Genomic DNA, 10,022 nt, shown 5'->3' on the forward strand with positions numbered 1-10,022 from the left:
GGAGGAGGGGGAGGGGGAAGGGGAGGGGGAGGGGGAGGAGGAGGAGGTATCCTCCAAAGACTCTGGTAAGAAATGATATTTTACAGCTGAGGAAAACTAAGGAGAAGTCAAATAATTGAACAAGAAGAAAAAAGAAGTTATCAAGTGTAAGCAAGTATAACGTGGCAACTGAACTCAGAAGCTATGATCTGACTTTGTGCCTGAAGAACTAATTTTGAACGTCTACTTAAGTCTGAAGGCCTACACTACTTTTAAAGGAATAACACACATCTAATGTTAGTATTGCCTCACAGTACTGAAATAGAAAAGGCTTATAACCCTCTGGGTTTAGTTATTAGGCATTCAGAGTGCATAGAAGCCAAAAAGCTGTTACTCTGGCATATTTTATCAACAAGTTATGTTGTCATGGTGTATAAGTAGAGACACAAGATTTGTAGCTTATTCCTACAAAAATATTTCACATTAAGACCATTTTTACATTTTATCGAAGGATTCATAATTCATTCTGAGAAAAATAATATCATTTTAGTTGATAATAACTCAAGTGCATTTGCACTTTCTCATGGTCAAAAATTGCAGTTGTTTGAACACAGTAAACTCATCTTTACTCGTAAATATTAAGTATGGTGTTATATCCTGTCCAAACTTTCAAATACACATAATTGTTATATTTTTAAACAAGGTTACAAACAACCCATGTGGCATTTCCTTTTGCATTTACAGATGAAAACTCCAAAAACTTATGATGTAAAGAGTAATCTTTACTCTTTACTTGAGAGCATACTTGCTTTAGATTTTTAAATTTTAGAATATATACACATATATAATGAGGTAACTTTGGCATGGAACACATATCTAAACATTCACAAATACACATGAACAAAAGGTTATGTATTTTGAAGTGATGAGAGTGCATCTGTAAATGACTGTGACCCATGAGGCCAAGTGCAAGATGGCTCAACTGATGACAGCACATGGACACTCCACATTAAAGGCTTTTGAAAAAAATATATATATGTATATACATATATATATATATATAATGGTTCAGATCATGGATGCTCTCAATCTATACTATCTTTCTAGAAGCCAATTACACATTTAGAAAACCAATTACTTTTTTAAAAAACAGTAACTTAAATCAGCTTTAAAATGGTACCTCCAATTCAATTCACATAAGAAGTATCTACCACATTTCTTTCTAGAAAACAATTTTTGCAGCTGGATGCCAGTGGCTCATGCCTATAATCCTAGCTACTCAGGAGGCTGAGACATGGGGATTGTGGTTCAAAGCCAGCCTGGGCAGGAAAGTCTATGAGACTCCAATTAACTCTCAGAAAATCAGAAGTGGTGCTGTGGCTCAAAGTAGTAAAGTGCTAGCCTTGAATGAAAGAGCTCAGGGACAGAACCCAGGCCCTGAGTTCAAGCCCCATGACCAACAAATAAAAAAAATTTGGGGGACAGGGTATATGTACTTAGGGGGTAGGACGGCTTGCACTCAATGGTGGCTCTCTCTCACTTGAGCCACAACTCTAGTTTTAGTTTTTTGCTGGTTAGTTAGAGATAAGAGTCTTGCAGATTTGTCTGCCCAGACTGCCCTGGAACTGCCAACGTTAGAGTTACTCATCCTTTTAGGTAGCAAGGATTAGAAGTGTGAGCCACCCCAAAGTTGCTTGGTTTTTCCTACAAGGTCTTTGGGCAAGAGTACATTTATTAAGTTCAAGTTAACAAATATTTACTGCAGGAAGTGGAGCTATGGCTCAAAGTGGTAGAGCACTAGCCTTGAGTAAACAAATATTTACGGCATACTTACCACATGCAAGACATGTAAGTGACAATTGTGTTCAAGGCCCCAGGTTTTTTTTTTTTTTTTTTGGCCAGTCCTGGGCCTTGGACTCAGGGCCTGAGCACTGTCCCTGGCTTCTTCCCGCTCAAGGCTAGCACTCCGCCACTTGAGCCACAGCGCCGCTTCTGGCCGTTTTCTGTATATGTGGTGCTGGGGAATCGAACCTAGGGCCTCGTGTATCCGAGGCAGGCACTCTTGCCACTAGGCTATATCCCCAGCCCCTGGGCCCCAGGTTTTCAATTAGGTTTCTATATGAAAGACTAAACATTCTCATCACTCAAATACTTCATTTTCTCTGTCACAACATCTTAAAATATTTTTGTCTTGATGACAGGAGATTCTGATACATACATTAAAGAGTAACACTGACTCCCAAAAATGTAGTAAAGTTGAATCTGTCCCAAATCTCTTCAATTAGCATTTCTTGTATATGAATTTCAAAGGAAAAAATGAGTAGGCCAATAAGAGATTTTACTATTTAAAAAAATCAGCGTATTCCAGAAAAAGAAAACGTGAAACTGAAGTCTCCATGATCAACATGTCCCCCACAAAGAGTAATACAAGGAGAGAAGAGGAATGGGAGAAGGAGACTGTGCTGAGATCCATGACACTGAAGGGGAGATGCAGGCATCAAGCCACATAGAGCAGGATACCTTTACCTTCCAGGAAGAAAAATGAAAACTCAACATTTTTTTCCTTCTACCTGAAGGAAGAGGTGTAGTAGTGGTGACCAGGGAGTATTGATGACCCAAATAACAAGCAAGATGGAATGATTTTTAAAAATTAGCAGAAAGGAGAAGGAAAACTATAAAAAGGTACAGGGAAAAAAAGCTAACCCAAGGTGAAAATGTATCTAACAGCTAATTTCAATCACCTCCTTCCCTTAGCCTCCTCCCTTCCCCCTCCAAACACACTCAGAGGGATACAGGGAACTAGAAAACCACCTAACCAAACTGACTGCACTTACCTAGAAAGAACACAACAACAACCAGCCTGCAGAGGAAAGTAAACACAAGATAATATTAGCCTGAGGCTACTAAACCCCAACAACAGACTTCTCTGATCCAAAGCTATAGGCTTAGGAAACACTTTGAAATTTGGAAACAGTTTACAACTCAGCTTAGATACTTTAAGAAAGTTACATAATAACAGGATGAAGTTAAATTTATCACTAAAGAATACTCTACCCCCAACCCCCAGAAAAGTGAGACTAAAATAGAGAAATCCTTTCATCACTGACCAGTGTACTACTTACTACAAGGGAAAAGATAAAGAACATATAAGCTCCCATGTGTGCAAAGCAACACCTAGGAAAAATACCAACAGGGTAAAAAAAAAAAAAAAAAAAGAATGTCAGTGAAATTTTTTTATCTAAAAAATACAAGAAAATACATAGAATTCATCACACGCCTCAAATTTAGAAAAACTAGGTGTGAGGGGAAGGAAAGTGGGAAGGAGAAAAATGAGGGGGGTAACAAGTTCAACAAGAAATGTACTACTCACTGCCTTACACATGTAACTAATTCCTCTGCACATCACCTTGACTAATACAATTAAATTTAAAAAGAAAAGCTAGATGGCTATAATGATCCAAAAACCAGGCTGGAGATTAACTCACAAGTAGAGAAAGTATCCACTCACTCCTAAGGAGTGAATAATTATACCCACACTTTAGAAATACATTATTTCAGATTCTGACTAATTTGACTACCATCCTGACTCTCTTCTCTCTGCCCCTCACCTTCATAGATAACATTTTAAAACCATATTAAACACGGGATAAACCACTGCATTTCTATCAGTAAACTGGAAATGGCCTCTCATTTAGTTGGAAGGATAAAATATGACATTAAGACATAAAGGTTCTCAGAAACCATTACTTTTACTGGGATCTACAATTCACAATTTACCTGATGACGGGATTTTCATATTTTAACACCAAGCGATTCGCTGGTCATGCACTTCTAGAATAAGAACCTGAGTGTTTAACAAGTGGTCCCTCATTTGAGGTGTGTGAGGCATGCACACATGCACACACAAACACCTGTCCCAGGGACTAAGCCCAGAGAGAGCCTCCAGCGTGCTAAGCACAGACTTCTAAGGTTCTACCACTGAGCTACAACTAGAAACTGCAATCTTTTGTAAGCCATTCTTCCTAATAAGTGTAACTTGCTCCCTACTATAATTTTGTTACATTTTCTAAATGAAATACTAAATGTGCTGTAAACCTCTGCCATCCCAATAACCAAATAGAACCCCTACTCTAGAACTGCTACTCTTCAGAAAATCAAAATAGAAAATAAACCATACAGCAGCCATAAAATACTGGATGCAATGGAAATACTATAATTCAATGTGTGTGTGCATATATATATATATATATTCAATGAACACATATACTGAAATGAGCCTTCCAGACTTCAAATAGTACATACCTGACTTAAATGTAAATATTCCCCTTAGCACTCCAGTGAGCTATAATACCTGCTAAGGAAACATATAATGCTCATTGTCCTTTTTCTCAAAAACTATTAAGGAGTATCACCAGTACATTGTGTAGGATTTTCTTTAGCATTTCTTATACATTTTCCTGAGGTAAACACAACTTGTGCCAATTAGACAATAGACTCAAGATCAAAGTCTATGCCAACGTCTTGACTTTTTAGGCAAGTAATAATACTGATAGATTAAAATGTAAGGTACAGGTGAGCTACATCCAGACCACAAGGCAAGATCTTACTGATTGGTACTGGGGACACTATTCTGGCTTCTGTGGTTACTCATGATAGAAAGAGTACCTACATCAAACAGTGGCTATCTCTCAAGTCATCAAATGACAGAATGAGGGAAAGATAGAGACCACTTTACAGGGTAGATCTGAAAACCAAGTCGAGTGAGTTTTGACAAAAGCCACACTGAAATTCAGTGGCAAGACCTCCTAATCAAGAACCTTTTACTACAATCAAATTCCTACTGTGGTGTATCTAAAAACAACTATCACAAAGCAGTGTAAACTATGTTTTACACCCCCCACCACCTTGGTGTCAGATACCTGAGTTTTGGTGGCCTGTATACTGAATGTGGCCCTGTGAGTAGGAAGAGTGTGTGAGAATACACACACACATATATATATATATATGAATGTTTACATATACATGTTTATGCGTATCTGATGCTGTTCCTTTCTCATACACATTTCCTGGTGTGTGTACACCAAGCATAATACCAAAAATATTTAACCTTATCTTTTAAAGCCACAAACCAAAGATAAACTTTAAAGTCACTTGACTTCTGAAAAACCCACATTATTTTAGAAATAAAACCTAAATCAGTAAAAGGTCATTTTTAAACAAGTGAGAGATAGATGAAGTATAACTTGACACTGTTTATATATGAATCCAAACAAGTGAGATATATAGTTTTTAGTTAGCTACTGAACTACTCTGAAACTGCAGGTATTGAGTTTTATGGAGCACCCCTACTCTGACCTTGGTGGCTATATATAACCGGCAACTATAGATCCTGCTACTGTCAGCGCAGAGGACTATCTTACTCTCTTCCTACCTTCTCTCCCCTTTCAACATTGCAACAAAACATAACCAAAGTCAGGATGAATAATACTACTAACTTAGTAATACAGATTTTCACATATTTACACAATACAGTCCTCTGGAATACACCCACAATGAATCTTCACAGATAAATTTGGCTTGTTACACATCAGAAATTTAAATTTAAATTCTCAGGACTCAGAAGTTCTTACCAGTTACAACATGTTTATTTTAGCTCACCAGAGCAGCATAGTTAAGAGCAAGGCAGTTCACTTAAAAAGGATATATAAGCAGGGCTGGTGCCTGTGGCTCAGCCCTGTAATCCTAGCTACACAGGAAGGTGAGATGTAGGGGAATTTTAATTCAAACCCAGCCCCCAAGCAGGAAAGTCTGTGGACTCCATCTCCACTTAACCAGCAACATGCCAGACTGGAGATGGGGGTCAAGTTGGTACAGAGCCAGCTATAAGTGCAGAAGAAATCCACGAGAGAGCTCGAGGCCCTGGTTCAATTCTGTATACTGGCATGGCACACACACAGTCTTAGTGGGAAATACTAATACTTCTCCTCCACCTGGAAACCACAATTCTTGTCCCCAGAAACCAGACAATAAGGCTACTGCATTAGGCAGCAGGCACTCTCACGAACACTTGATATACACTATGTCAGGAGAAGACAGTGTCTCTTAGAGTTAAGGTGCTTCATCAACTTCAATAAAAAACTAGATTTTTACTCAGTGATGTTAATTTGGGATAGATTTTAATTATGTTGACCAGGAAATGATAAAGTTAATTTCATTAACATCAATATTACTAAATCCAGTGATTTCTTTCAAAATGGTTTCATTCCATACATCTCATGTGTAGAATGCTAAGGATTGAAAAACATTCTTTTTGTGTGTGTGTGGAGGTATTTAAAAAGCCCCCTGAGCTACACAGAAGACTCTAAGTTAGTTGTCTTAAGATTTTTGTAAAGCTTCACTCTTAGAAAAAGAGGAAAAAAATCAGATAATTAAATTGTAGTTGTGTAAAGCCAACCATTTTTTTTCTTATTTATTGTCAAAGTGATGTACGGAGAGGTTACAGTTTCATAGGTTAGACCTTGGGTAATTTCCATTTTTTAAGATGGAATTTATTTGCTTTCTGTTTACATCAGTATTAAAGTCTTTTTTTTTTTTTTTTTTTTTTGCCAATCCTGGGGCTTTAACTCAGGACCTGGGCACTGCCCCTAAGCTTCTTTTGCTCAATGCTACCTAGCACTTTACCACTTGAGCCACAGCACCACTTCTGGCTTTTTCTGTTTATGTGAGGAATCAAACCCAGGGCTTCATGCATGCTAGGCAACACTTTACCACTAAGCCATATTCCCAGCCCTGAAACAGCCTTTTTAGCTAGCATTCTAATAAGATCTCCCCAAATAAAATACTGATGTTAACCGCTCTCACACTTCACCTTCATTTATTTAATACTGACCAAAGAGCCAAAATTAAAATATAAATACCAGTGGGAGTCCCATCAGTCCTATTTCCTCTAAAAGTTGTCTAATACATACAAACGACTATAAAGTGTTAAAGAAGGGAGTCAGAGATCTGAAAACCACAATAAGGAGCAACATCTCCAACTGACCGGCCAAAAAAACCCAACTGTAGGCTTGTCTCAAGAGGCAGACAGTCATCAATGAGCAGAAAAAGCCCAGATCAAACACAGCACAGCTCTTGAATTCAAGCTCAGTACACACACACACACACACACACACACACACAGCGAGTGAGCAAGTGAGATCCAAATTCAAGTAGCATTTATTTTTATAGGTGGAAAACAGCAACAAAATAACCAAGTGGCCCACTTAAATATCAGAAGGGAATGCCGACTCAAAAAAACCCTTCAACCAAAATATACACTATCCTTCCATATGCCAACAATTGGTGAAAATGAGCCAGTACTGAGCATCTACTGTAAAGTAAGTGTTTTACACTTTTTTGTGCACTTCCACGCCCGGCTTCACAATTAATTTTCAAACTATACTGCAATTAGGAAAGTTACTTAAATGTGGGCTCTGAAGCTAGCTTGACCACAGGAAATCTTCCACCACAGGCAAATTACTTATAATCCTTCCACCTCAGTGTCCTCATTTGTGAAACGGGGATTTAAAAAAAAAGTTCCTACACCTCCAGTGAGCCAGCTCCAGAGTGAAGCCGAGGTGAGGCGTGTGTGCACGCGCGCCGGGCGCGGGGCCCCCGCACGGTCCGGTGTCCGCTCGCACGCCGTGTGCACAGACACCTCGTAGCTGATTCCCCGTGCGGGCGCTCGTTCCTACTGGACGGCGGGGAGAAAGTAAACGGTGTAAGCTGCGGGAACACTTGACAACCTACTGTCAGCTTCTGAATCAAAGACGCAGATCTGGTTAGGTCAAAACTCTGAAGGCATTACACCCCGCTCTCTCACCCGCCGGGGCGGTTACGTCGAAGCCTAGGAAAGGGGCCGATGGGAGGGACCAGCCGGCCCCGGGCCTGCTTCTCGGGCTGCCAGCGGCCGGGCCCCGGCTCGCGTGCGCCCGGCTCAGGACGGCGGTCCCGGGCTCGGCCCGGCCGTGCCGCGGCGGGGCGAGGCTGCGAGCCGCCGGGACCGCCCCGGGCCGCGGCCCCCTCGGCCGGCTCCGCACGCGCCTGCCCGCCGCGCGGGCCGCCCGGAGCGCAGGCCGCGGACCCCGCCACCCAGCCGGACCTGACGGCGCCCAGGCCGGCGAGCCTCCCACCGGGGCCGGGCCGGCGAGGGCTCTGAGCCCCGAGGCCGCGGCACCGGGAAGGGCGGTGGGTCGGCGGAGGGAAGCGGAGGGAGGGCGGCCGCCCCGCCTGCCATCGAGGACGGGGGCCCCGAACCCCACCTCCCGCCCGGCCGGCGGACGCCCCCGGCCGCCCCTACCTTCTCCGGCGGCGCCGACTGCTCCGCCGCGCTCTCGGCCCCTCCGCAGGCTGGTGCGGCCTCCGGGCCCCGGGCGCGGCTGGCGGCGGCTCCTCCTCCTCGGGGCGGGACGAGGAGACCCGGCTGCCCGAGTCGCCTCCCGGCAGGAAACGGCCCCGGCGCACCGCCTCCCCCTCGCGGCAGATCCCGCTCCCGAGCCGGCCGCCGCCGCCCTCTCCCTCCGGAAACGCATTCCTCCCGGGCCGCGTCAGCCGCGCCCGGGGCGCCGCGGAGGAGCCGGGAGGCGGGGCGCGGGGCGCGCGGAAGAGCGGGACTGAGACAAAGGAGCCCGCGGGGCGGGGCGGGGCGGAGCGGGGCGGGGCGGCCGGGCTCCGGGCTCCCGGCTTCGCCAGCCTCGGGCTCCCGCGGGCTCCGGTCCCCGAGCGTCCCGTGGCGCCGTGGGCCCTGGAAGCCAGGTTTGCCCCGAGTGGAGAGGACTGGTCCCCCACCACGCACGCCTTCCCGGGCCGAGGCCCTCGCCGCCCCTCGGGGAGGAAATCGGATAAATCTTGTGCTTGTCCTGGGTTTGAGAAAGGCGAAGGCTTAGGAAAGGTGGGGAATGGGGAAGGTTTAGGGGGAAAACAAGTTTCTTGGGGAGCTGCTTTTGATCAACTTACGTGGAAGTCCATTTGTGGATGACAAGTAAGGAGTTCACTTTTTCTCTTTTCTTTTTTTGTAAGGTGGACTTGAGGGCCGTATAAAGAACATTTACAAGAAATGGGGACTATTCATTATGAGATTGGTTGGGCACGTTTGGATTAGAGGCTTGAAATCGACCCTAGACCACATCAAAATGAAACCCAGAAATGCAGCACACACGTGGCTGGCAGTGTGCCTTCCAGTTACCAGGAAATGAATTGTATCACCCACTCAGGAAGACAGCTCCAATTTCCAGATTTATCAACCTGAGAAGTAATGTTTCTGTCGGCGGTCTAGTGACTGGGATTCCCCTTTGATGGTCAATCTTAAACAAATCCAAGAGAAAAGAATTTAATACCATCTATGGAAAGTTTGCACATTGCTCTAGTCTAGCAAAATCAAACCTCTCCATGAACCAAGTTCATTTCTTAGGAAATGAACGTTATTTTCCAGGCTATCTGAGGACCAAGCTTAGGCAGTCATTTGACTTTAAAGTCATTGGTAGAGTTGTTCAGAATTAGCCCAATGACTTCACATGAAACAGCATAAATTAAAAAGATAAAACACGATTTATCCGAGTTTGATTTGTACTCCATCTCTCTCCCTGTTTGTCACTTGGGGAGCCACCAACAGTCTTTGCCATAAGAACCTTAACTAGGTTCAGATTTACCCAATTTTAAACTAAAATGAGTTTGAAACCATTGAATAATGTTTTTAACAACAGTAGCAAGCACCTTACCAAAGCACGTAATAAGGACTCAGCTAAAACTTGGTAAATGAGTCCTCTTCCTTCTCTAAAACTAGGCTAGAACATTTTCTGGGGGTGTGGAAAAGAAATTAACATATTCCCTGAGAAAAGTTGTGTGTGAGCAGTATGGTTGACTTGTCATTTCATACAAATATTAATATGTAGACATTTACCTAATTATATAATTGATAAATACTCGATTTGGCCAGCCTTACCATGCTCAATGAGAAATCTTAGTAAATAGGCCGAAATAATACAGGCTACATTGCTAAAGCATCA

The 10,022-nt window shown here is 43.2% G+C and overlaps 1 protein-coding gene across 1 annotated transcript in view; it reads right to left on the reverse strand.

Moving 5' to 3' along the window:
* Positions 1–8,467, reverse strand: part of Itgb1 (integrin subunit beta 1) — a 55,024-nt gene extending 46,557 nt beyond the window's left edge. Inside the window, exon 1 of the mRNA XM_048367415.1 lies at positions 8,318–8,467. The gene's annotated coding sequence lies outside the window, so the exon portion shown is untranslated. The remainder of the gene's footprint in view (positions 1–8,317) is intronic.
* Between the last annotated feature and the right edge of the window lie 1,555 nt (positions 8,468–10,022).

The sequence above is a fragment of the Perognathus longimembris genome, chromosome 18 (genome assembly GCF_023159225.1).
Source record: "Perognathus longimembris pacificus isolate PPM17 chromosome 18, ASM2315922v1, whole genome shotgun sequence".
Lineage (NCBI taxonomy): Eukaryota > Metazoa > Chordata > Mammalia > Rodentia > Heteromyidae > Perognathus > Perognathus longimembris.